Here is a 27053-nt window from a genome sequence, read left to right on the forward strand (position 1 = left end):
TTGCAGCCTCCTCTTCCCAAGTCCCAGGATGTCCTCTGTCCTCGTCCCACGCTGGGAGATTTCCGTCATTCTTGTCCCATGGAACTGGAGCCTCGCTGTCCTCGTCCCACACCGGGTGATGTCCACCATCCTCGCCCCACACCACAGGAGCTTCACTGCTGTATTCCCAAACCGTGGGATGTTTGCCCTCATCCCCCAGAACAGCGGGAAGTTCACTGCTGTCTTCCTCCTCTTTGGCCTCCTCTTTGGAAGCACAGGGAGACAGAGGAGGAGCTGATGCTGCTTTTGTGCCCTGTGGACAGATGGTAGCGTGAGGGACAGGAAGTTCTATCTCAGTTATCGCCTTATTTATCCTCAGCTACACATCCAGCTGCACTAAGCAGAAATGGGATTCAGAGCTGTTCAAACTAGGAATGGGCTAAAGTCGACATTGCCACTTATTGCTGGGCATTCCATATTCCACCGTGGCTAAAGCCAGCAAGCAATCTTCTGCCTGCAAAACCAGACCTGCAGCTCTTCAAAAGCTCTTCAGCAGAGAAGGAGAAAAGTGCCAGGGATCCCTGTGCTGCTGCTGCTGCTGCTGCAAAGACACTGGCAGGAACTTTCCTTCAGCCTCCCAGGCTGGCGCTCGACTGCCACACGCCAAGCTCACAACTCTCTGCACAATTCCGACCACCAAAGGTTCCTTTCCCACTCACCGAAGGAGGAGCTGCTCGGGATCCACGCATGAGGTGCCCTGCAATGGGACAGGCAACACGAAGCAGATGCTGTTAGGAAAAACCTGTCCGTGGTGGGAACTCCCACGGAGCAAGGACACTCCGAGAGAGCATTTTGCTTCCACAACATCCCTCCAGGAGCCACAGTCCCTTCGCACAGCAAGCAAGAGAACAGCACAGAATCCTGGGCTGTGTCCGCTCTTGGCTGCAGCAGCCAACGCAGGGAGTTCCAGGCTCCGCTGGCACAGACTCTGCGCTTGAGGGAACAGAACCCCCCCGGCTCCATTGCAAATGCTGTGCACGCCCCGCTGGCTGCAGACACCCCCTTTTTCAGCTGCAGCTGCTGGCAGGAGCTCTCCCAAACCAGCGGTGTCTTAATGGCAATTTGGTTACAAAGGCAGCTCAGTTCCAGTGGGAGAACAGAAAGCACACAGCAAGCCCGAAGGCACCGAAGCTGCACCCAGGGAAAACCTCGACTTACGTGCCAAGTGGGCTAAAAAATACCCCGAATAAGCCACAGAGTACAGAGTGCAAACTGCAGCAACCGCTTGCTGGATCATTTTGGCCGTGCTGCACACGTGGCAGACTGTACCCCTGCAAGCACAGAAGGACACCCGGCAGGGGCTGGGCTGGCTGCTGAGAATGCCTCGGGCAGGAGGATCCTCCGGCAACCAGCGGGCGCCCAGAGCCGCTCTGGACACTGAGGGCTCCGTGCCCACAGCAACGGGAACACGGCGAGGACGCGGCAGCGTTCCCGTGACATCACAGCAGCAGCTCCCGCAAGAACCGCCTGGAAGGTTCTCCTCTGTCACAAAGGAGCACAAAGGATCCTCCCGGGGCACAGCCTGTTGCTCAAAGCATCCAAGAGGAACCCAGAAAATGCAGCAGACCAGGACAGCCCATAGCCGAGCCTGAACAACGAAATCAAAGCCATGCACTGATGCTCCGAATTAGGGGCGGGAGTCGGGAGGCTGCAGGGCTTCCCAAGGAGCCGGAGGCAGCCAACACGCAGGGCTGGGCAAGTCGGGCCGGGAGCAGCGGAGAGCTTTGTTTCCCTTCCCAGCTGAATGGCGGCTCGGGCCGGGCCCGTTCCAGGGCTGTTCCTCAGCTGCGGCTTTCCCCTCACGCAGCCCGGGGGGCGCTGGGAGCGCGGGGCGAGGCTGGGCCGTGTGCAGAGCCCGCCCCTCGCTGCGATTGGGCGGTGCTGCCGTCAGTCGTGGTTCTGGCGCGCTGATTGGTCGGAGCGGGGAGCAGCCCGGGCCCGGAGCCGCCGGCAGGGCGGCCGTGGCGCAGCAGAGGCGCCATTGGCGGAGCGTCTGTGCGGGCCCGGGAGCGGCGGCGGCGGCCGGAGCCCGGTGAGGCGGCGGCGGAGCTCGGAGGCGGCCCCAGCGCAGGTGGGAGCCGCGCTCGGTTCTGGCGGGGCTCGGCGCTGGCTGCGGGCGGAGGGGGCGGCAGGGGGCTGGGGCGGGTTCGTTGTGCCGTGTGGGCGCCGTGTTCGCCCTGGCGTGAGGGCGCTGCGGGAGCGGCTGCCCGCGCTCTCCTTGCCGCTGCTGCCTCGGCAGGAGCCGGTGCCGGAGCAGCGCTGGCTCGTCCCGGCTGCTGTGGGTAGGACAGAGGTGGCTGCCCCGTCGGCGGGAGTGTGCGGGAAAGTTCCCGTGGCCAGAGGTTTGTGTCCCCAGAGGAGCCGGAGGAGTCCTGTAAAAGGAACTTTATTCCTGGACCAAGGGAGATGCCACGGGGCATTTCCCGTGGGGTCTGTCCAAGTGTTGGAGGACGCAGCCTCCTTTTTATGCCGATTTCCCGGCCGCATCTCCGTGTCCCTTTCCCCCGTGGCTGAGGTCCTTGGAAGGTACAGACTTCCCGATGCGCCTGCTGCATGTGCCCCTTAATGTGCACCCCCACTTTGTATAACATCCGATATTCATGGCTCTGTTAAGGCTTTGTTCTTCTTCGGGAAGTTCAGGAATTTCACAAGAGCTTGGCTGAGCAGCAGTTCGTGTCAATTAGTAACATTTTCTGAAATTTATGGTTTCTGTCTTAGTTCCTTACCTCCAAGTCCCTGTCCCTATCTCCAATGGGATTCACAGCATCTGTTTGTAAAGACACGTTCATTTTTTTCCTTTGAATCCCCCCCTTCTTATTTTTTCAGTGCTTCTCTTTACAAACTTTAAAAATGCCTTAATCTGTTTTTCCTGGGCCTTCTTTGGTTTTGGGATTATTCTCAGTGACCTCATTCTGTGTCCTTTTGTAGCCGTTTCTGGGTCAGGAGGCCTGGCTGCCACCTGCATGCCCTTGATCCCCTGCTGAATGAGCTGCACTGAGCAAGGTGTGGTGCATGGTAAAAAGATGAGAGTTGCTGTAGCACCTGAGAGGAGAAACAGCATTGGTTTAATGCATGGTCTGCCAGGGAACCACGAAAATGTGTCCCATACCCACCCTTTCCTCGTTTGGAGCAGTACATGAGCTGCTTTCTTCTTTCCTTTGTTCTCTGTTTCACCACTTTTCCTTGGCCATCTCTTTGCCAAGAGCAGTTTGAGTCCTTTAATTTTCCCCAACCTCCTGGTCCTTCTGCTGAAAGAGGATCTGATGCCATCCCAGGGTGAAATGTGGCGTTGCTCATGGGAGTGGATTGGTGGGTGAGAAGGTCAGGAGCTGGAGCTGTGTGCTTGGTTCTGATTTGGAGGACAGCTTGTAATCTAATGATGCACTGAAATGATCAGTGGGTTCTCTGGCACCTGGTATGAATTCGTTTGCGTTCCCAGGGGCTGCTCCATGGTGTTGTAGGATTTGTTCTGGTGGCCGTTCATCTTTTCCCCATTTTTGGGCGCTCCCAGAAATGCCAGGGATGCATCAATTGACCTCTTTTCTCTGATTAAATCATCACATCCTTGGATTCCCAAGTGATTTCGCTGACCTTGTGTCAGCAAAAGCAGCCCAGTGGTCAAACCCACCCTGTATAACACAGACAGTGCCAGCAGATGTTGGAGTGGGGAGAGGGATGATTCCCCCCCGCTTTTGTGAGTGAAGTTCTCCCAACATTCTCCGTTTGCTGTTTTCCTTTGCAGCTTCAGGGATTTCTGTGGCAGAGTCAGAGATGCTCAGTGTGGGCTCTGCCTTTAGCAATGCAAATTCCGTCTGTGCAGGGAGGCAGAGCTTGGGGTGAGGGGCAGAGGGAATCAGCCCAATTCCTCTGGCAGGCAAGGAGAGCCTGGCACATTGTGCACACTTCCCCCAGCAGAGATAATTTGCATTTCTAAAGCTCCTCTGCTGGCTGCCTGGAAGGAAGCTTCTCTTCCAGGGCAGCCATCAGGTGACTCACAAATGGGCCCCCCCAAAAGCGGCGCTTTCCCCCCCCTTTTTTTTTTTTCATATTTTTAAACTGTTTATGAGGGAAAGGGTCAGTTTTAAAGCTCTTCCGGTTTTGCAAAATGCAACCTACAGGTGAATATTGAAAAACCCATTCCAAAATTCTGCCATCACTAACAGCCACGCACACACATACACAAAAAAGCCCCAAAGCAATAAAGATTTTTGCTACTTCTTGTCCTAAGACTAAAAATTGACTCTCAAACCTTTGGCCCAAATCCAACTGACAATATCAAAGTAGGATTATTAAGAAAACGCCTTCTAATGATGTAATCTTGTCACCAAAACTGTGGGAAGAACAAAAACTCTCCAACAACCTTTTAAGTGTATGAGGATCAAGGCTGAAGAAAATGAATGCAGAAGCTAAGTTTTTAGTAATATAACATTGAACATTTATTAGTAGAACAAGGGCAAATCACAGCCTGGGGCGCTTGGCAATGTTGCCAGAGGCGCCCTCCATTCATTTTACTGTGGGCTTAAGTACTCTCCTGAACTGTTACATATTCATTAACCCAGAAAGGAATTTACACTTCCCTCCCCTTTCCCCCTGTCCCGTTTCTGCCCCTTCCCCCAGCAGGACACCGCCTCATTCCTCTGGATCGCTTCAGAACTGCAGACAGGCCCCCTCTCTCCGGTGCCTCCGCAGTCTCCAGCCTCATTTGCAGCTGCCAGTTCCCTTGGGCGGTGTGAGCTCTGATGAGGTAACAATCTTCCTGGGATGCATGCGGTTTATCTTCTTTGTTTCTCTAAGATGTCTTGGTTCCTGGCTCTGTAGTTTCTCAGCTCAAAAGACATGTATTACCATGTGTTTATTAATACATTTCTTAACATACTACAACTATTTCAAAGTTACAATTTACCTTAATCTTGTTTCTACTTAAATACATTTTACCTTAACACTATTTCTACACAATCCATCATCACTTGTAAGTGTTAAAATCATATCTGTGAAAGACAACATTTATCATTCACTCATTTATCACACCAGGGTAAGGAATTCACTCATTTATCACACCACGGTAAGGAATTCCAAACATGAATTCCGGGGGAGATAATTGAATATCTGGCCTGGGTCTGGCTCTTCTTCCTGCCAAAGCCAATGGCAGCAGCTGTACCCGTGGCATCTTGGTTTCTCTCAGCAGCTTCAGAAGGTGTTTCTTTATTTCCCCATTCATTCTTTCCACCTGACCCGAACTCTGGGGGTGCCAGGGCGTTTGGAGGTCCCACTGTGTTCCTAAAGCAGCCAGAATGGCCTGAAGGATCTTTCCTGTAAAATGAGTCCCCCTGTCTGTGTCTATTGCTTCCACAATCCCATCTCTTGGAATTGTTTGTTCCAAACATGCCTTAAGAACTGATGCAGGGATTGCTGAAGCAGTTGGAAATGCTTCTGCCCTGCTGTGAGCTGCCATGCTGTTAGCAGAAGATATTGAAGCCTTCCTGCTCAGGGCATTTCAGTGCCAGGCTCTTCCAGGCACCCCCAGCTCGGCCCTTTGAGCTGAGCATGCGGGCGCTGAGCTGCGCTTTGTCTCCTTCCGTTTCCTTAAGAGCAGCGTGTCTTGTCACTCTTTTCCCTTCTGCTGCCCTTGCAGCCCCATCCCTAAACACCTTTTCTCCCTCAGGCCAGGGAATGTCTGGTAAATCTCTCCTAGGCCGGCTCTGGAGCTCTGTCACTTGACTGCAGCCATGGGTTTCATGCCAGCCCCGTGTCCAGGGCCGTTCAAACAGGAGGCTGGGTTCAACCCTTGCCCTGTCCTCAACTCTGAATCCTCCTGTTCCATCCAACAAGTTTCATTCTGTAAGAACCCAGCGCTGCTCATCCATTTAGAGGCTCCTTTGGTTAACAAAGCTTTACCTTGATGCCAGGCTTGAACAATGAGAGATTCTGCTGCTGTCAGTTTTCAGGCCTCAGTTCCCGTTAAAGCCGGGGCTGCACAATTCTGCAGACAATGAGGCCACTCTCTGGCCACTGGGTGAAACATTTGAGCCCAGGAATTCCTTTGGCATGGCCCTGATTAACATCCACATGCAATTCAAATGGTTTTTCCCTGTCTGGGAGGGCCAGGGCAGGAGGCTCAGTTAATCTGCTTTTGAAGCCTTGAAAATTGTGCTTTCCTTCTGGTGTCCATGATGGGGTTTCTTGCCTGGCAGGAGAGGAGAGTTGTAGGGAGAGATGCCTGGCTCCAGAAGCGCTGCCTTTAGCAGGGACTCAGTAAGAGGCTGTAACCCCTTCCTTGCCTCCCTTGGAACAGGGTATTGCTTTTAGACACCACTTGTCCTGGATGCTCCAGAGGAATTTGGAGAGGCTCCATATCTGATTTTCCCTATTTCCGTGGGGCTGCCCACACTTCTGGGTTCCCTTCAGCAGAGGCCTTTGCAGACATTTGACACCAAGGTCCAGCAGCATTAGCCTCTGTATCTCCTTTGACAATATGAATTTGCATTCCCACTTCAGCCACCAAATGCCTTCCCAGTAAATTATAATCACAATTAGGAACAAACAGAAATTGATGCGCTTCAAACCCATCCCCCACATCTACTCATAGTGGTTGAATAAAACACCCCTGCTCATCTTTCCCACTTATTCCCTGGATAATGAAAGAACTTCTTGACAATTTCCCCCCTTAGGTCTCAGATTCGGAGTGGATCGAGAGGCCCCTGTGTCCATCAGGAGCGGCCTCGTCTCGATCCAGACGCGCCCTGAATGTTCTCAAGGGCTCTGGTGCGGTGGGTCCCTGGTCTGCTGGGAGCTCTGCCAGCCCTGACAATCCATGTCCATGTGGGGTGGACTTGCTGGTGCTGAGGGTGCTGCTGTCTGTGCTTGCAGTGTCCTTCTGGCCTGCAGATGGACCCCTGATTCCTTGCCAGGGGCTGTTTGGGTGGGCTCTGCCGTGCCGAGGAGGGCAATGCCTGTGCCAGGTGCTTGTGGCCGCCGCCGTCCCCTGGGTGCTGGGGCCCCCTTGGGCCCTGCGGTTCATCCCTGGGGGGCTGTAGAAACTCTGCCATGGCCTTTGCCTTCACCTTGGCCTTTTGCTCATCCCTTCTTGCATTGCCCTGCTGAGCCTTTCTGGCCAAGTGCTGCAGGGGCTTCTTGTGCCTCTCCTGCAGCCCCCTCAGTGCCTGTGGGTGCTCATCCTCTGACAGCTGCTGAGCTTTCTGCAAAATCATTCGTTTCTCCAGTGACCCAAACAAGATCGATAAAAGAAAATCCTGATCCTTCCACATCCCGCAGCCTCCTGGGGGCCGGGGGCCACTGCCGGCCCTGCCCGGGGGGTGTTGGGGTCAGGCAGTGCCCGGCGCTGAGCCCCGGCTGCCCCACAGCCCCAGCCCGGCCCCACAGCTCCCCACAGGCCCCCAGCCCGTGCTGCCCTGTCCTGCTGCTCCCCACCACAGAGAAACACCCTGAAATACTGACCTCCTTGTTTCCCTGTCCCGGAAACCGGGGATACAAAGAGATGTAGCTGGCCCTGAGGATTAGAGGGTTTTGGCCCTTTTTGAGGGTAAGATCGGGAATGGTGCTGTAAACATTCCTATTCTCACTATTTTTCTCTTCCTCCTCTTTTCCATCTTCCTTTTCCTTTCTTACCACATAGATTCCTCCTGCTGCTGTTTGCCTTAACCATATTCCTGCACACTCCCTTCAACCAATCCCTTCCCAGCACACCAACACCATCCGTCCCCTGTTGCTGAGACTCCTTCTCCACTTCCCTTTTTACCCCTGCTGGGTGTTCATGTCCTTAATTAGCTCTGGGAGAATGTGCAAACTGCCTCAACATTGTCCCCTTTTGTTTGGGAAACGATGTCCATGGCTCTGTTCAGGCTTTGTTGTTGTTCTGGAAGTTGAGGAATTGAGCAGGAGCTTGGCTGAGCAGCAGTGTGTGTCAGTCAGTGCCATTTTGTGGAGCTGCTGGTTTGTGCCGTCACTTGCTTGTGTGCAAGTGCGTGTGGCTGTGTCCGAGCAGATTCAGAGCATGTGTTTGTAAGGAGCCGTTCCTGTTCTTCCTTCCATGGGGGTCTCCTGTGTGCCGGTTTCCTCAAATTTAGAAATACATCCTCTGAGAGAAGGCACAACCACCCCTCACCCACCAGGTTCAGGAAAAAATGAATTTTCCTCAAAGGAAACTGAAAGAGATAAAACCTATTTATTTAACAAACAAATAATGAAAGGATAATAATGCTAAATAATAAAACCTCTTGATCTGCTGAGAGAAACCTGGGAAAATTTCAGAGTCCTTCCGTAGATCTCTCTCTCCCCCTCCTTGGAGCTGGGACAGGGTGGTGGGCCCACCTCCAGGGCCAAGGCCTCTGTGGAAAGTCCTCCCAATGTATCCTGATGTTGAAACTGTCCAGCAGAGAGAAAAGGGAAAAAAGAAAAAAGTCCCAGAAAAAACAAACATTCAAAAAACTGAGGAAAAAAACTGCTGAAAGGTGGCTGGAAAGAAAAGCAAGCCGGGTGCTTCCCTTCCCTCTCGCTCTCCTGCCGCAGCTGAAAAAGTAATCTCTATCTCTCTGTGACCTTGAACAAGCTGCAAACTGCTTTGGGAAGTTTTGCTCAGTTTTTCCTTCCCCCTCTCAGAGGGCATAGAAAGTGTCTTGGGGTGACCTTATGATGTGTATCCCATATCACTGCCTATGCCCAGAAATTAATTTTTTGTGCCTTTCTGTGCCTCTAAACTGAGCCTGAGAGGGGGAAGGAAAAAAAAACTGACCAAAACTTTCTCAAAGCAGTTTGCAGCTTGTTCAAGGTCACATAAAGATAGGAGGTTGTTTTTTTTTCCCCAGCTGCGGCAGGGGAGCGAGGAACCACCCGGCTTGCTGTGTTCCAGTCAGCTTTTGGCCAGTTGTTTTCAGTTTCTGGTTCTCCGGAGAGAGAGACTGAGAGTTGGATTTTACTTTTCCTTCTCTAGAATTCTGGATTTTCTCCCTTTGCTACTGCACTGCTTTCAACCTCAGAGCACATCGGGAGGACTTTTCATCGGGCACAGAGGGCCTGGCCCTGGGCCAAGCCCCAGCTCCAAGGAGACCAAAGGGAGGACTCTAACACTTTCCCAGGTTTCTCCTCCACAGCGAAAGATTTTACCATTTAACCTCATTTTCCTTTCCCGTGTGTTTGTTAAATAAATAGTTTTATCTTCTTCACTTTCCTTCGAGGAAAATTTTTTTTTTCCTGAACCTGGTGGGGGAGGGGTGGTTGTGCCTTCTCTCAGAATATATATTTCTAAATTTGGCCAAACCGGTACAGAAAGGCACAAGAATTAATTTCTGGGCAGAGGGCAGCGATATGGGATACACATCATAAAGTCACCCCAAGACGGGGGGATTTTGACACTCTCAGACCCCCAAAATTCCAGGAAAAGGGGGGTTGAGCACTCCCAGAGCCTCAAAAAGGTGGAAAAAAGGAGTTTGAGTACCCTCAGTCTCTAAAACTCCTGGGATCAGGGGGGGTCTGGGCACTCTCAGCACCCTCCAAAATCCTGGGAACAGGGCAGTTGAGGAAAACCCAGAGCCCTAAAATCATGGGAAAAGAGGAGTTTGGCTACTGCAAACACCCGGTTGCGTTAAACTCTGAAATCCCACAGAAAAAGTCCCCCCAAAAGAGCTCCCACCTCACCCTCCACTGGTGCATCCACACCGGGGAGAGGCCCTACGAGTGTCCCCAGTGTGGGAAGAGCTTCTCCAGCAGCTCTGCCTTGACCCAACACCAACGGAGGCACCGCTAAGGGAAGCCCTGCGAGTGCCCCGAGTGCGGGAAGAGCTTCGTGCGCTGCTCCAGCTCCATCCCCCGTGGGAGGATCGGCGTTGGATGATCCCCAGTGACCCCCGTGGGGCAGAGCCCTGGTGACCCCCGTTCCAGGTGATCCGCGCTGGGTGGGGGGAAGGTGTTGGAGAGATTTCTTTGCCTTCTCCTTGTGCTGCTGGGATTTGGTTGGTAATAAATTCCCTCCCTGTGCCCAGGCTGGCTCTGTTGTGCCCATGCCGGTGCTCGGGGCGGGATCTCTCCTGCTCCTTCTCTCAGCTCCTGGGCCTTTCCTTGTATTTCCTGTCCCTGTGCAGTAGCAGAGGGCAGGGACAGAGCGGTTTTGGTGTCTCCCGGCATCCAGGCAGGGCCAGCCCAGCCCCGGGGGTTGTGAGGGGCTTGTGGGGGTCCCCCGTTTGCGGGATGTCCCCGCTGGAGGAGGGTGTGCCCCCCATTGCTGCTGCCCCAGCCCTCAGGCAGCGCTCAGCCAAGCAGAGAATGCCCTCAGCTGAGGCCTCATTTTTGGCACAGCTGAGCCCCTGGACATCTTCATCCCCATCTTGGAGTGCACCTGAGCTCCTGGATATCTGGGACTGAGCAACTCCAGGAGTTAAAATGCTGGAAAAGGGGATTTGGGGCACTGCCACCACTGAAAATCCCAGGAACAGGGGGGTTGGGGAACACATAAAGCCCAAAATCCAGGGAACCAGAGGGGTTAGGGAACACCAAAACCCCCGAAATCCTGGAAGAAGATGAGTTTGGGCATCCTCAACCTCCCAAAATCCTGGAAAAAGAGGATGTGGGAACATCCAGTTCCCCAAATCCTGGACATATGGGGGTTTTTAGACTCCCAGACCCCCAAAATGTCAGGAAAAGGAGGGTTTGAGCACTCCCAGACCCCAAAGTGGTGGAAAAGGAGGAGTTTGAGTACTGTCAGTCTCTAAAAATCCTGGAATTGGGGGGTGGGGGGGCACTCCCAGCACCATCCAAAATCCTGGGAACAGGGCAGTTGAGGAAAACCCAGAGCCCTAAAATCATGGGAAAAGAGGAGTTTGGCCACTGCAAACCCCAAAAATTGCGGGAAAGGAGAACAACCCTGAAAAAACAGGAGATTGGGACAACACCCTTCCCCCAAAAAATCCCCAGATGATGAGGAAGGAGCGGGAGAAGGGCCCGGAGAGAGGAGGAGAAGGAGGCGGGATTAGGAAGGAGGAGGAGCGGGAGGAGAGATGGAGGAGGAGGCGGGGGAGGTGGAGCCGGAGGAAGAGGAGCGAGAGAGGCAGAGGAGGAGCAGGAAGAGGAAAAGCAGCAGGGGAAGCGCGGGGTCGGAGCCCGCTCTGTCCGCTGCAGCCCCGGGAGCATCCCGCAGGTGAGCGGGGAGGGGGAGCTCGCCCCAAATCTCTCGGGGGCTCTGTAAGAGACGGTCCGAAGATCCCTCATCTGCCTCACGATCATCGCCAGGGACAGAGACTGAACACAGGAGGCCTGGCCTGGCTGAGGTGGAGTGTCTGGAAATTGATGCAGGTCACAATGGACTGCGCCGTTCTCGCTGCCCAGGCGGGAAGGACTGCGCTGAAGCGGAAAGGAATGACCTGTCCTGTACACCTGTCCTGTACCTGCTTCCCAAAGCAACGGGCCCCATAACAACGGCTGTAGGTTTCCCCAGCTCTTGGCCAGCTGCCCCTTACTTCTGAAAAGGGCTATAAAGGGACTTTCTAAATTAACCGAGACGAGATCTCCCCACGGAAAGAAGACAAATCTATTGGCAGGAGACCACGAGGACTTCGTCTCATCCGTTGGTAGCTATTCCCCCCCACCCCCTTCCTCTCTACTCTTTTTACTTTGTTTTCTTTATCTCTCTCCCTTTCTCTCCTCTATCACATTACCGTGCTGTGGGCACTTAATAAAGGTGCACTGTTCTGATTAAAACTGAAATCCCTTGTGTCCTTTTACACTCTGAGATCGATAAATGAACCATCACAACCCCCGCTTGTATTAGCAGATCGTGACGGGGTCCCCGAGTGGCGTTTTCTCTTGGGGGGTGTTTGGAGCTCACAGCTTCTGGAATGGAGCCCCAAATCTCTTTGTGGGTCCCTGGGAGGGTTTCATTTTGGGGCGGGGGAGGGGGGGGCGATGTTTGGATCCTGCAGGACCCCAAAGCTGAGCCGCAAATGCCCCTTCGGGGGATATTTTGGGGGCTCCGTCCCGGTGCTGGGGTGGGAGGGGGAAATCGGTCTTGGGCCCCCCCCAGGAGAGCGGTGGAGGGGAACGCCAGGAGCCCGGGGTGGGGTGAGGGGAGAGGGGCAATTCCAGAGCTGGGGCACCCCCGGCAGCCTGGAGAGGGGGTGAGGCTGGATAAGGGGGGACCCCTGAGATTGCTGTAAGCCTGGAGCAGAGAATCAGGGGAGAAGGGACCCCTGGGACCCCTAAAATCCCTGGATCATCCCTGAGCAGGACCCCAGAGAGGGGAGAAACCCAGGAACCAAGGGACCCCAATGAGGCCAGGGAAAGGAGAGCCCCAGAACACCAAAGTGGAGAGATCAGAGAGGGGGAAGTGCTGGGAGGGTTTTTTGGGCTGAATTGTGGTGGTTTGGGGTTTTTACAGACACAAAAGCCCTGGAGACTCCTAGAGATGGACCTGGGCAGGAGGAACCCCCAGCCCAAGGCACTCACCCCTTGTTTTTCCCCCCAATCCAGGATTTGTCATTCCCAAGGCGTGGCCGGATGGAGGAGGAGGAAAAGGCCCAGAGATGCCGCACGAGGTGGGGCTGCAAACGCAGCCCAGAGAGATCCAAGGAGGAAAGAGCCCCCCTGTGCCGGGAAGGCGGCCGGAAATCCAGGCGGAGCTCGGAGCTGGGGGAGAAGCTTCAGTGTGGGGAGAAGCCCCACAAGTGCTTGGAATGTGGGAAGGGCTTCAGCTACAAATCTCAGCTGAGGGCACACCAGAGGATCCACACTGGGGAAAAGCCCTATGAGTGTGGGGAATGTGGGAAGAGCTTTAGGCAGAGATCCCACCTGGTCATCCACCAAAGGATCCACACTGGGGAGAGGCCCTATGAGTGTGGGGAATGCAGGATGAGCTTCAGAGACAGCTCCCAGCTGAGGGAACACCAGAGGATCCACACTGGGGAAAAGCCCTACGAGTGTGGGAAATGTGGGAAGAGCTTCAGGCAGAGGCCCCACCTGATGAAACACCAGGTGATCCACACCTTGGGACGACCACATGAATGTGGGGAATGTGGGAAGAGCTTCTGGTGGAGCTCCAACCTGATTGAACATCAGATGATCCACACCGGGGAGAGGCCCTACGAGTGTTCTGAGTGTGGGAAGAGGTTTCACACCAGCTCCAATCTCCTTGTGCACCAGCGGATTCACAGAGAGGAGAGGCCCTTCCGCTGCCCTGACTGTGGGAAGGGCTTCAAACGCAACTCCACCCTCATCACCCACCAGCGCATCCACACTGGGGAGAGGCCCTATGAGTGTCCCCAGTGTGGGAAGAGCTTCTCCAGCAGCTCTGCCTTGACCCAACACCAACGGAGGCACCGCTAAGGGAAGCCCTGCGAGTGCCCCGAGTGCAGGAAGAGCTTCGTGCGCTGCTCCAGCTCCATCCCCCGTGGGAGGATCGGCGTTGGATGATCCCCAGTGACCCCCGTGGGGCAGAGCCCTGGTGACCCCCGTTCCGGGTGATCCCCGCTGGGTAGGGGAAAGGTGTTGGAGAGATTTCTTTGCCTTCTCCTTGTGCTGCTGGGATTTGGTTGGGAATAAATTCCCTCCCTGTGCCCAGGCTGGCTCTGTTGTGCCCATGCCGGTGCTCGGGGCGGGATCTCTCCTGCTCCTTCTCTCAGCTCCTGGGCCTTTCCTTGTATTTCCTGTCCCTGTGCAGTAGCAGAGGGCAGGGACAGAGCGGTTTTGGTGTCTCCCGGCATCCAGGCAGGGCCAGCCCAGTCCTGGGGGTTGTGAGGGGATCGTGGGGGTTCCCTGTTTGTGGGACATCCCTGCTAGAGGAGGTAAAACTGGAAGGAGGGAGGTGTGGGGGAAAGGTGTTTTTAAAAGTCTTCTTCTCATTATCCTACTCTGAGTTTGTTAGCAATAAATTCAATTCATATCTCCAGTTTTGAGCCTATTTTTCCTGTGACGGTGTTTGATGAGGGATCTCTCCCAGTCCTCATCTCAGCTCATGAGCCCTTGGTTAAATTTTCTGTCCCCTGTCTGGCTGTGGAGGGCAGGGAGAGAGCGGCTGTGGTGGGTGCCTGGCATCGGGCCAGAGTCCCCCCACTCCAATGGGACACGTTCCTGTGTGGCCCTGGGCTATGGTGCCACGGTTGCTGTTGCTTTTGTCTTCCTTATGATTTTATCTTTTGCATGCAATGCTTGTGAAGTGCCCCCGCTGTCCCTTGTGTCCCCTGGGCACCGACAGCCCCGGCCCTTGCCCTGCTCCCCCTCCCACGTTCCATCCCGGCTGGCGGAGCCTTGGAGCTGCCGTGGGGCTGCCCCGGGGGCTGCGGCCCGAGCCGGGGCCCCTTCCCAGTGCTCCCAGTCTGCCCATCCCGCCTGGAGCAGCCAGCGAGGGCTTCAGCTGGGGCGGCAGAGAGGCGCTGCTGGGGGGTCCCACCTCCGCTTGGCTTGGGTTGTTCTTCCTAAGCTGGGTATAAACGACTTTGGGAGTTTTGTGCCACAAATCTCTCCCCTCGTGCACTCAGCCAAAGGGGTTTTGGGGCGGTTTTCCCCTTTTCGGGGAAATTAAAGCCATGCACTGATGCTCCGAATTAGGGGCGGGAGTCGGGAGGCTGCAGGGCTTCCCAAGGAGCCGGAGGCAGCCAACACGCAGGGCTGGGCAAGTCGGGCCGGGAGCAGCGGAGAGCTTTGTTTCCCTTCCCAGCTGAATGGCGGCTCGGGCCGGGCCCGTTCCAGGGCTGTTCCTCAGCTGCGGCTTTCCCCTCACGCAGCCCGGGGGGCGCTGGGAGCGCGGGGCGAGGCTGGGCCGTGTGCAGAGCCCGCCCCTCGCTGCGATTGGGCGGTGCTGCCGTCAGTCGTGGTTCTGGCGCGCTGATTGGTCGGAGCGGGGAGCAGCCCGGGCCCGGAGCCGCCGGCAGGGCGGCCGTGGCGCAGCAGAGGCGCCATTGGCGGAGCGTCTGTGCGGGCCCGGGAGCGGCGGCGGCCGGAGCCCGGTGAGGCGGCGGCGGAGCTCGGAGGCGGCCCCAGCGCAGGTGGGAGCCGCGCTCGGTTCTGGCGGGGCTCGGCGCTGGCTGCGGGCGGAGGGGGCGGCAGGGGGCTGGGGCGGGTTCGTTGTGCCGTGTGGGCGCCGTGTTCGCCCTGGCGTGAGGGCGCTGCGGGAGCGGCTGCCCGCGCTCTCCTTGCCGCTGCTGCCTCGGCAGGAGCCGGTGCCGGAGCAGCGCTGGCTCGTCCCGGCTGCTGTGGGTAGGACAGAGGTGGCTGCCCCGTCGGCGGGAGTGTGCGGGAAAGTTCCCGTGGCCAGAGGTTTGTGTCCCCAGAGGAGCCGGAGGAGTCCTGTAAAAGGAACTTTATTCCTGGACCAAGGGAGAGGCCACGGGGCATTTCCCGTGGGCTCTGTCCAAGTGTTGGAGGACGCAGCCTCCTTTTTATGCCGATTTCGCCGGCCGCATCTCCGTGTCCCTTTCCCCCGTGGCTGAGGTCCTTGGAAGGTACAGACTTCCCGATGCGCCTGCTGCATGTGCCCCTTAATGTGCACCCCCACTTTGTATAACATCCGATATTCATGGCTCTGTGAAGGCTTTGTTCTTCTTGGGGAAGTTCAGGAATTTCGCAGGACCATGGCTGAGCAGCAGTTCGTGTCAGCTAGTAACACTTTTCTGAAATTTTATGGTTTCTCTTGTTACATCCTTACCTCCAAGTCCCTGGCCCTATCTCCAATGGGATTCACAGCATCTGTTTGTAAAGACACGTTCATTTTCTTCCTTTTAGTTCCCCACTTCTTCTTTTCTCAGTCTTTCTCTTTACAAACTTTAAAAATGCCTTAATCTGTTCTTCCTGGGCCTTCTTTGGTTTTGGGATTATTCTCAGTGACCTCATTCTGTGTCCTTTTGTAGCCGTTTCTGGGTCAGGAGGCCTGGCTGCCACCTGCATGCCCTTGATCCCCTGCTGAATGAGCTGCACTGAGCAAGGTGTGGTGCATGGTAAAAAGATGAGAGTTGCTGCAGCACCTGAGAGGAGAAACAGCATTGGTTTAACCCATGGTCTGCCAGGGAACCACGAAAACGTTTCCCATTCCCGTCCTTTCCATGTTTGGACAGTACATGAGCTGCTTTCTTTCCTTTGTTCTCTGTTTCACCACTTTTCCTTGGCCATCTCTTTGCCAAGAGCACTTTGAGTCCTTTAATTTTTCACAACCTCCTGGTCCTTCTGCTGAAAGAGAATCTGATGCCATCCCAGGGTGAAATGTGGCGTTGCTCATGGGAGTGGATTGGTGGGTGAGAAGGTCAGGAGCTGGAGCTGTGTGCTTGGTTATGATTTGGAGGACAGCTTGTAATCTAATGATGTATTGAAATGATCACTGGGTTCTCTGGCACCTGGTATGAATTTGTTTGGGTTCCCAGGGGCTGCTCCATGGTGTTGTAGGATTTGTTCTGGTGGCCGTTCATCTTTTCCCCATTTTTGGGTGCTCCCAAAAATGCCAGGGATGCATCAATTGACCTCTTTTCTCTGATTAAATCATCACATCCTTGGATTCCCAAGTGATTTCGCTGACCTTGTGGCAGCAAAAGCAGCCCAGTGGTCAAACCCACCCTGTATAACCCAGACAGTGTCAGCAGATGTTGGAGTGGGGAGAGGGATGATTCCCCCCCGCTTTTGTGAGTGAAGTTCTCCCAACATTCTCCGTTTGCTGTTTTCCTTTGCAGCTTCAGGGATTTCTGTTGCAGAGTCCGAGATGCTCAGTGTGGGCTCTGCCTTTAGCGATGCAAATTCCGTCTGTGCAGGGAGGCAGAGCTTGGGGTGAGGGGCAGAGGGAATCAGGCCAATTCCTCTGGCAGGCAAGGAGAGCCTGGGACATTGTGCACACTTCCCCCAGCAGAGATAATTTGCATTTCTAAATCTCTTTTGCTGGCTGCTGGGAAGGAAGTTTCTCCTCCAGCTCAGCCATCCCAGGAGTTGCATGTGCCCCTCCCCCCTCCGCTCCCTTTTTTTTTTTTTCCCTTTTTTTAAAATGGTGTTTCATTAACTGTTAATGAGTTAAAGGGTCACCTTTAAAGCTCTTCCAGTTTTCAAAATGCAACCTAAAGGTGTGAACCTCGAAAAACCCATTCCAAAATTCTGCCATCACTAACAGCCACGCACACACATACACAGAAAAATCCAAAGCAATAAAGATTTTTCTACTTCTTCCCCTAAGTCTAAAAATTGTTTCTCACACCCCTGGCCCAAACCCAGCTGACAATGTCAGAGTAGGATTATGAAATAAAAAACATTTTAATTGTGTAGTCTTGTCAGTGAAACTGCGGGAAGAACAAAAACTCTCCAAGAACCTTTTTAGTGTGAGAGGATCAAGGCATTACTTTATTCTGGCCAGGATGTGCAACAGAAATCATTTCATGCACACAGAGCCCGGGTATGCAGAGAAAATCATCCCATGGCACACGAGTTTTACTCAAATTTTCCTCACCTTGATGCAGTCTAAACCCATAGAAATCCGTAGGTTTAATGTTCATTGGTTCCAAGTTGGGTAGTTCTTAGTGTTTGGTTTCCTATTGGCCCCGGATTGCTTGGCCTCTGATGTTCATTAGGTCCACACTCCTTGATTTCCTTCTCAGCCTTTTCCAGAGCAGGGGTCTCCAGCTGTGCCGGGGGCAGTGTCTGGGGTAGCTGTTCCTTGATGTTTGCTGATGGGCGTTGATGTTCTGTTGATGGGCGTTATCTTTTGGGTATCTTTTGGGCTATTCCCAGTCTGTTGAGATGTTAAGCTCATCTCTGCTGAGCGGTGTAACATCCCTTAAGAAACACTTTAAAATTCCTTTCGCCGAGGCAGAGGCAAAGCAAGCCTGAGTAGAGAAATAAAATTTTAAAACAATTCTGAACTTGGTCTATTTTCCAGCAATCGAATCCCGCCGAGCCCAGAGTGTGAGTGTAACTGAGAGCCAGAGTGGAATTCTCCCGCTGTCTCCCGCAGCAGCTGTGGCGAGTGCAGGCACAGAAAGCTCTGAAGCTCGCCCGGTGCCAGCGAGGATTGGCCCCCAGTGCCTGGAGATGCCAGAGGAGGTGCCCAGCCAGACAATTTCAGCAGAGGATCTGTGGGCAGCCCCCGGGGCTTGCCCCGCTGTGGAGCCCTGGCTGCTGCTGCGGCCCCTTCTGTGCAGGGGCAGTGGTGGCCTCGCCTGCTCCTCCTGCAGCCGGGGAGTGCAAATCCGCGGGGCTTCCGAGAGCTTGAGGCGAGGCTGAGGGTCCCCCCGTGTTCAGCTGTGCTGGCGGCTGTTTCTGTGCTCAGGGACACTTGGAATGGGCCACGCCCTTGGCCACCAGTGGTGCTTCTTTGCAGCCCTCAGGCAGGACCTGATGTCCTGGTTGGATGTTGTGGGCAGCAAAGTCCCAAGGCAGGGTCTGTGCCAGCCAAGCTTCCTGTGGAAGAGCTTTCACAAGAGACAGGATTCTGGCCACAGACTGCTTGAAACAGACATCCCTTATCTCCATCCCCCACTAGGTCGAGAATTCCCAGGGTGAGGAATTGAAACATCAGTTCCAGGGGAGATAATTGAATATCTGCCCTGGGTCTGGCTCTTCTTCTTGCCAAAGCCAATGGCAGCAGCCGTACCCGTGGCATCTTGGTTTCTCTCAGCAGCTTCAGAAGGTGTTTCTTTATTTCCCCATTCATTCTTTCCACCCGACCCGAACTCTGGGGGTGCCAGGGCATTTGGAGGTCCCACTGAGTTCCTAAAGCAGCCAGAACAGCCTGAAGGATCTTTCCTGTAAAATGAGTTCCCCTATCTGAGTCCATTGCTTCCACAATCCCATATCTTGGAATTGTTTGTTCCAAACATGCCTTAAGAACTGATGCAGGGATTGCTGAAGCAGTTGGAAATGCTTCTGCCCCGCTGTGAGCTGCCATGCTGTTAGCAGAAGATATTGAAGCCTTCCTGCTCAGGGCATTTCAGTGCCAGGCTCTTCCAGGCACCCCCAGCTCGGCCCTTTGAGCTGAGCATGCGGGCGCTGAGCTGCGCTTTGTCTCCTTCCCTTTCCTTAAGAGCAGCGTGTCTTGTCACTTTTCCCTTCTGCTGCCCTTGCAGACCCATCCCTAAACACCTTTTCTCCCTCAGGCCAGGGAATGTCTGGTCAATCTCTCCTAGGCCGGCTCTGGAGCTCTGTCACTTGCTGCAGCCATGGGTTTCTTGCCAGCCCCGTGTCCAGGGCCGTTCAAACAGGAGGCTGGGTTCAACCCTTGCCCTGTCCTCAACTCTGAATCCTCCTGTTCCATCCAACAAGTTTCATTCTGTAAGAACCCAGCGCTGCTCATCCATTTAGAGGCTCCTTTGGTTAACAAAGCTTTACCTTGATGCCAGGCTTGAACAATGAGAGATTCTGCTGCTGTCAGTTTTCAGGCCTCAGTTCCCATTAAAGCCGGGGCTGCACAATTCTGCAGACAATGAGGCCACTCTCTGGCCACTGGGTGAAACATTTGAGCCCAGGAATTCCTTTGGCATGGCCCTGTTTAACATCCACATGCAATTCAAATGGTTTTTCCCTGTCTGGGAGGGCCAGGGCAGGAGGCTCAGTTAATCTGCTTTTGAAGCCTTGAAAATTGTGCTTTCCTTCTGGTGTCCATGATGGGGTTTCTTGCCTGGCAGAAGAGGAGTGTTGTAGGGAGAGATGCCTGGCTCCAGAAGTGCTGCCTTTAGCAGGGACTCAGTAAGAGGCTGTAACCCCTTCCTTGCCTCCCTTGGAACAGGGTATTGCTTTTAGACACCACTTGTCCTGGATGCTTCAGAGGAATTTGGAGAGGCTCCATATCTGATTTTCCCTATTTCCGTGGGGCTGCCCACACTTCTGGGTTCCCTTCAGCAGAGGCCTTTGCAGACATTTGACACAAAGGTCCAGCAGCATTAGCCTCTGTATCTCCTTTGACAATGTGAATTTGCATTCCCACTTCAGCCACCAAATCCCTTCCCAGTAAATTACAATCACAATTAGGAACAAACAGAAATTGATGCATTTCAAACCCATCCCCCACATCTACTAATAGTGGTTGAATAAAGCACACCTGCTCATCTTTCCCACTTATTCCCTGAATAATCAAAGAAATTTTGAGGATAAGATTGTGCTATAAGGCATCCCTGTCCTCACTTTTTTCTCTTCCTCCTCTTTTCCATCTTCCTTTTCCTTTCTTACCACATAGATTCCTCCTGCTGCTGTTTGCCTTAACCATATTCCTGCACACTCCCTTCAACCAATCCCTTCCCAGCACACCAACACCATCCGTCCCCTGTTGCTGAGACCCCTTCTCCACTTCCCTTTTTACCCCTGCTGGGTGTCCATGTCCTTAATTAGCTCTGGGAGAATGTGCAAACTGCCTCAACATTGTCCCCTTTTGTTTGGGAAACGATGTCCATGGTTCTGTTCAGGCTTTGTTGTTGTTCTGGAAGTTGAGGAATTGAGCAGGAGCTTGGCTGAGCAGCAGTGTGTGTCAGTCAGTGCCATTTTGTGGAGCTGCTGGTTTGTGCTGTCACTTGCTTGTGTGCAAGTGCGTGTGGCTGTGTCCGAGCAGATTCAGAGCATGTGTTTGTAAGGAGGCGTTGGTGTTGTTGGTTCGCTGGGGGTGCCCGGTTTTCGGGACATCCCCCCTGGAGCAGGGTGTCCCCCCTTGGTGCAGGCGCGGCCCTCAGGCAGCGCTCAGCCAATCAGAAGGCGCGGCGCTGGTGACTCAGCAGTTGCCAGGCAGAGCCGCAGCGCCCGGCGCTCCCCAGCTGGAGCCCACGTGTGGCCCGGCCTTGGCGCCCCCCGCCAGGGGAATTTGGGGAGGTGGGAGGGGGGGAGCGCCAAGGCCGGGCCGGGCCGTGCTGTGCTGGCAGAAGTGGCTGCGGCGGGGGCCGAGTGCGGGCAGGAGCGGCCGAGAGCCCAGCGCTGCCCCAGCCCGAGCTGCCGCAGCTGCATCGCTGCTCGTGCTGTGCGATCCGAGAGCTCTGGGGGGCAGAGCGAGCCAGGGCTGGGTGCTGGGCCTGGGGGGAGCAGGAGAAAGGCTGGAGGAGCAGGGCTGGAGACCAGAATGCTGAAACGATGGCCGTGGGAGCAGCAGGTGGGATTCTGCAGGAGAAGGAGTAGTGTGAGGAAGAGGAGTGTGAGGAAGAGTAGGGACACAGGAGGAGGAGGAAGAGCAGGAAGAGGAGGCACCCCAAGGTTCCAGCACTCGCTGTATCTGCAGCCTCCCCCCAGCCCCAGGAGCGTTGCCTCCCCCCATCCAGCAGGTGATCAGGGAGGGGGATCCACGATTTTCCCGAGGGTGAATCTTGGTGTTTCTGAGGTTTCTTGGGCTCCATGTTGGTGCTTTGGTTTTTTTGTGGGGGCTGAATGTGTTTATATTCTGGAGGGTGTTTTGTCTGAATCTTGATGTTTTGGGAGTTTTGGGTCTGTGTCTTGATGTTTAGGGGCATTTTGTGCTGAATCTTGGTGTTTTGGAGGTCTTTGTGGACACAAGATGCCCGGTGATGGACCTGGGCAGGAGGAACCCCCAGCCCAAGGCACTCACCCCTTGTTTTTTCCCCAATCCAGGATTTGTCATTCCCACGGCGTGGCCGGATGGAGGAGGAGGAAAAGCCCCAGAGATGCCACACGAGGAGGGGCTGCAAACACAGCCCAGACAGATCCAAGGAGGAAAGAGCCCCCCTTGGCCAGGAAGGCAGCCGGAGATCCAGGCAGAGCTCAGAGCTGGGGGAAAAGCCTCAGGGCAGGGAGAAGCCCCACAAGTGCTTGGAATGTGGGATGGGCTTCAGATGGAGCTCCAACCTGATCAGGCACCAGAGGATCCACACTGGGGAGAGGCCCTACAAGTGTGGGAAATGTGGGAAGAGCTTCACCAACAGCTCTAAGCTGATCCAGCACCAGGTGATCCACACCGGGGAACGGCCCTATCAGTGCTTAGCATGTGGGAAGAGCTTCCGCCAGAGCTCCAGCCTGTGGACACACCAGCGCATCCACACTGGGGAGAGGCCCTACGAGTGTTCTGAGTGTGGGAAGAGGTTTCCGACCAGCTCCGATCTCCTGAAACATCAGCGCATTCACACGGATGAGAGGCCCTTCCGCTGCCCCGACTGCGGGAAGGGCTTCAAACGCAACTCCCACCTCATCAGACACCGGCGCATCCACACCGGGGAGAGGCCCTATGAGTGTCCCCAGTGTGGGAAGAGCTTCTCCAGCAGCTCTACCTTGACCCAACACCAACGGAGGCACCGCTAAGGGAAGCCCTGCGAGTGCCCCGAGTGCGGGAAGAGCTTCGTGCGCTGCTCCAGCTCCATCCCCCGTGGGAGGATCGGCGTTGGATGATCCCCAGTGACCCCCGTGGGGCAGAGCCCTGGTGACCCCCGTTCCGGGTGATCCCTGCTGGGTGCGGGGAAGGTGTTGGAGAGATTTCTTTGCCTTCTCCTTGTGCTGCTGTGATGTGGTTGGTAATAAATTCCCTCCCTGTGCCCAGGCTGGGTCTGTTGGATCTGGAAGCTTCCTCCATGTCTGGCAGAGCCAATCCCTGGCGGCTCTAAAGATGGAGGTTGTGGGAATCCCGGAGGGGGAACCAAGGCCAACCAGAGCGCTCTCCCGGAAACGTGCCCTTATATAGCAAGAGCCTCCCTCAGCAGGAGGCGGGGCGAGCCCAGGGGGAAGGAGCAGCCCAATCCTAAGGGAAAGGGGCGGGGTAGGAGCCTGGGGAAAAAGCTCCGGAGCCTGGCAGTATCCAGTCAGTCGACTTCCGGCTCTGAGTCGGACTATAGCTGGAGCGAGTGGCTTGACGAGTGGTCCGTAACCGACTCCGACTCTGACAAAGATGATTTCAGAACAGATAAAAGCTATAACCACCGCGCTCCTACTCGGGCCAAGGGGAAATTTGAAAAAGAACGTACTCCGCTTACAGACTGGAGAAAGATAAAAACAGCCTGTGCTGAATGGGCCCCTTCAGCCACGCTAGCTTTCCCGGTCCGAGTAGGAGGGCAAGCCGGAATCCAGAGGACTTACTCACCGATAAATCCTAAAGATGTACAAGCAATTGTTAAAGCAATTGCAGACAAAGGGATTAATTCGGCTATGGTTTCCACCCTTATTGACAGCCTTTTTGGAGGGGATGACCTGCTCCCATTTGACATTAAACAAACCTGCAGATTAATTTTTGATGGGGCAGGGATGATTGTTTTCAAACAAGAGTGGGAAGACAATTGCGCAAAGCAGCTAGCCCTAGTAACTGGGGCAGACCACCCCCTCCACGGCTCCAGCCTGCAGCGGCTAATGGGCACGGACCCGACCATGATCACCCCCCAGGCGCAGGCCGAGGGCCTACGGGCCCATGAAGTCACGGTAACTACCCGTGCCGCTAGAGAAGCTATCCGCTCTGCTTCCAGAGTTATTGCTAGACCATCGCCATGGTCCACAATAAAGCAGAGCGAGAGTGAAAGTTTCACACAGTTTGTGGACCGCATCCAGGCAGCCGTCAGCACTGCGATAATCAGTGTAATGCCATGCTTTAAGTGTGGCCAGGCAGGCCACGTTGTAATGAATTGCCCCCAATTAGAGCCTCCAGCAACAGCAGTTCCCCCACGCCAGACGCGACCTAGAGGGCCATGCTGGGCATGTGGGAAAAAGGGACATTTTGCCAGAGAATGCAGATCCAAGCTCCAGGGAAACAGGAGGGGGAGGGGGCATCCGGGCCGCACACAGCTCCCTCCCACTCGGGACATGAAGCGGCCCAGCTATGCCAATCCTCAATGGGCCACGGAGCTCCCGCACCCACTGCCCCCCCGGGAAATGACCAATTCCACAGCTCAACCGATGGCTCAGTTAAACCTGTCTGCGCTCCAGGCACAGCAGGAACAACCCCCTGGGAGCGAGATCCCTGGGTGGCTTTGGCCATGAAAGTGGGCAGCCACCCGCCGATAGTGTGGGGAGTTTGCTGTCTCCATAACAACCCAGGTGACTCTGCTATTCGTCTCCCCTTTTTGATTGATACGGGATCAGATGTTACCGTCGTCCCAGAAACGTACTGTCCTATACATTGGGAACTGGAGGAGGCCCCCATGGTGGGCGGAGTTGGGGGACTATCTCGGGCCCAAAAAAGCACCCAACTGATAGCGATAACGCTCCGCACCGAAAGAGGACCAGAGAAAACTATCACCCTTTTCCCATATGTTATGCCAAAATGTCCACCGTTGTTGGGGAGGGATGCCCTTGCCCTACTGAAAGTCAGGGTGACAAATTTATTCTAAGGGCCACTGCCGCATACCCACCGCTGTCCATCAAACTGGTATGGAAATCGGTCGACCCAGTGTGGATCGAGCAGTGGCCCTTGTCAAAGCCTCGAATGACTGCCCTCCTCGAGCTCGTTAGCTGCGAGCTACAGCGGAACCACATAGAGCCCTCCACAAGCCCATGGAACACCCTGGTTTTCGTAATACCCAAACGATCTGGCGAGGGCTTCCACCTCCTGCCCGCTCTGCAGGAGGTGAACAAGAAAATCCAACCAGTGGGTCCAGTCTAAACTTTGCTGCCCATGAACTCGATGATACCAAAAGGGCAGCCCTGCGCGGTGCTTGACATTAAAGACTGTTTCTTTTCCATACCCCTGCATGATGAAGACAAAGAGCGGTTTGCCTTTTCCATCGTCTTCCCGAACAGTCAACGGCCTAACCTGCGCTTCCAGTGGAAGGTGTTGCCCCAAGGGATGGTCAACTCCCCCACCATCTGCCAAATCACGGTAGACCGAGCACTAGCACCAGTCCGCCACAGCGACCCAGCCACGACCATTATTCAGTACATGGATGACATCCTGATTGCCGCACCATCAGCAAGCCAGGACTGGATCTTTGGACGCCTCCGTGACCCATACATCCCAGTGCGCGAAGAAAGCGACAAGTCATCGAGCAGCCCAACAGCGCCCGAGAGTCCTACACCAGTGAAATCCAAACAACAACGGTATCTTTGCGTAATTTTGCTTTTGCAGCTTCTTGGCAGAGGGCAAGCCAATGCAGAACATCACCCTCACCAGCCATTCAGGTGGGTCCTACGCCACCTTTCGGGCGACAACGCAATCAAAGAAACCATCACACCAGGCAGCCCATCGTTCGATTTTAAGCTAAAAGAGATTTTTCCCTCGTATCTACAATTCCCTAGTTTTGGTGATTCCTCACTGTACCAAACCTATTGGTGTCCTGCTTCAAACCCAGGTAAAAGCTACTGTAACTATCCAGGGTACGGACATTGTGGGTATTGGGGGTGTGAGACTATCGTGACAAGCGATAGATGGCAACCACAGCAACCTGATGAGTTCCTCCAAGTCAAGTATGCACCCCAAGGCTGTCGCGAACCAAAATTCTCACTTGACAAGCGAATATGCCTGCCCCAAGATGGGAGTAGACACACTTGCAAACACTACAGAATGACAATTCTACAGCCGGCCCATAAGAGTTGGGCCTCGGGTAGAGCATGGACAGTGTATGTTCGCGCCCCTACCAGCTATTGGGTGAACGTACAAATTGTCAAGCTCCTACCGTCAGAATCCCGACCAGTTGGGCCTAATCAGATTCTTACGGTAAATAGAAATCCCATCTTCTCCCCACCTGGCCCATTAGCTACCCACCAAACACCTAAGTCAGCTCCTTACGATCAGTTTCTCAGCGTACTAAACGCTACCTTTTTGTCATTGAATCAATCAAACCCAAACTTTACGGAATCATGCTGGCTGTGTTATGACACACAACCCCCTTTTTGTGAAGGCATTGCACTTAATGTTCCTTTTGGCTACTCAGCAGCACAAAATCCACACCAGTGCAGGTGGGACGCCCCCTGAAGAGGAGTTACTCTGAGTCAGATCACAGGCCAAGGCAAGTGCTTTGGCAATGCAGCCTTAGCAAAACGAATAGGCAATGTCTGTACTGAATTTGTCAAACTTGACAAAACGATCAAAAAGTGGGTGGTCCCATCTGCATCAGGAATGTTTGTTTGCCAGCAATCCGGAATAAGCCCCTGTGTGCTTCTTGATAAATTCGATAACTCTGCTGATTTTTGTGTCCAAGTTTGAATTGTTCCTAGAGTCCTGTATCACCAAGAAGAAGAAGTGTACCACCTTCTTGAAGAACCTACCCGGCTCCACAAGAGAGAAGCAATAACAGGCATAACCATCGCAATGCTGCTCGGCCTTGGAGCCACCGGCGCGGCCACAGGTGTTTCAGCCCTCGTGACCCAACACCAGGGACTTTCTCAGCTGCAGATGACTATTGATGAAGACTTACAAAGAATTGAAAAATCCATCTCCTTTCTAGAGAAATCTGTCTCCTCTCTCTCAGAAGTTGTCCTGCAGAACAGGCGAGGACTGGACCTCCTGCTCATGCAGCAAGGAGGCCTGTGTGCCGCCTTGAAAGAGGAATGCTGCTTTTATGCAGACCACACCGGAGTCGTACGGGACTCAATGACCGAACTTAAGGAAAGGCTAGCCCAGAGGAAAAGAGAAAGAGAAGCCCAACAAGGATGGTTCGAGTCATGGTTTAACCAGTCTCCATGGCTGACCAACCTTGTTTCCACTCTAATAGGCCCCCTCACTATGTTACTCCTAACGTTGATTTTCGGGCCTTGCATACTAAACAAATTGGTGTCATTTGTTAAAAGCCAGTTAGAAAAGGTTAACATTCTATTTGTTGACCGCCAACAATTGCTCTAGAGCGCATCTATTTTGTGAATGTTATATCACTTTTTATAACTTGTTATGTAGGTTTTACTAGTTCTTGAAATGTTATACCATTTATACTTTGTATGTTTCTTAATCAATCATGGGGGGGAGGAAATGTGGGTAATTCAGGATAGAGGGGGGGAAATGTAGGTGTTTAGGGACAGGCGTTCGGAAGATATCGCGCTGTACGGGACAGGTAAAACCCCTCCCCTCTACAGGTAATAGGTGAGCAGAAGGAAGTGACGTGGCAAACCCAGGTTATTTAACCCTATGTAATCCATGAATAAATGCCATTTGCCATCCACCACATTGGTGTCTGTGAGCTGATGGTCCAAACAACCTGAGGTGGTCGTCGTGC

At 54.1% G+C, this 27053-nt stretch overlaps 1 long non-coding RNA gene and 1 pseudogene across 1 annotated transcript; both read left to right on the forward strand.

Moving 5' to 3' along the window:
- The first annotated feature begins 1965 nt into the window (after positions 1–1965).
- LOC138102453 (uncharacterized) lies at positions 1966–9214 on the forward strand. The gene is made up of 3 exons (XR_011147420.1): positions 1966–2110; positions 4660–4783; positions 8987–9214. It is a non-coding gene; the product is annotated as an uncharacterized lncRNA (long non-coding RNA).
- An 820-nt stretch (positions 9215–10034) lies between these two features.
- Positions 10035–27002, forward strand: LOC138102430 (zinc finger protein 420-like; annotated as a pseudogene).
- The last annotated feature ends 51 nt before the right edge of the window (positions 27003–27053 follow it).

Source organism: Aphelocoma coerulescens, unplaced genomic scaffold, assembly GCF_041296385.1.
Source record: "Aphelocoma coerulescens isolate FSJ_1873_10779 unplaced genomic scaffold, UR_Acoe_1.0 HiC_scaffold_75, whole genome shotgun sequence".
In the NCBI taxonomy this organism is placed as follows: Eukaryota; Metazoa; Chordata; class Aves; order Passeriformes; family Corvidae; genus Aphelocoma; species Aphelocoma coerulescens.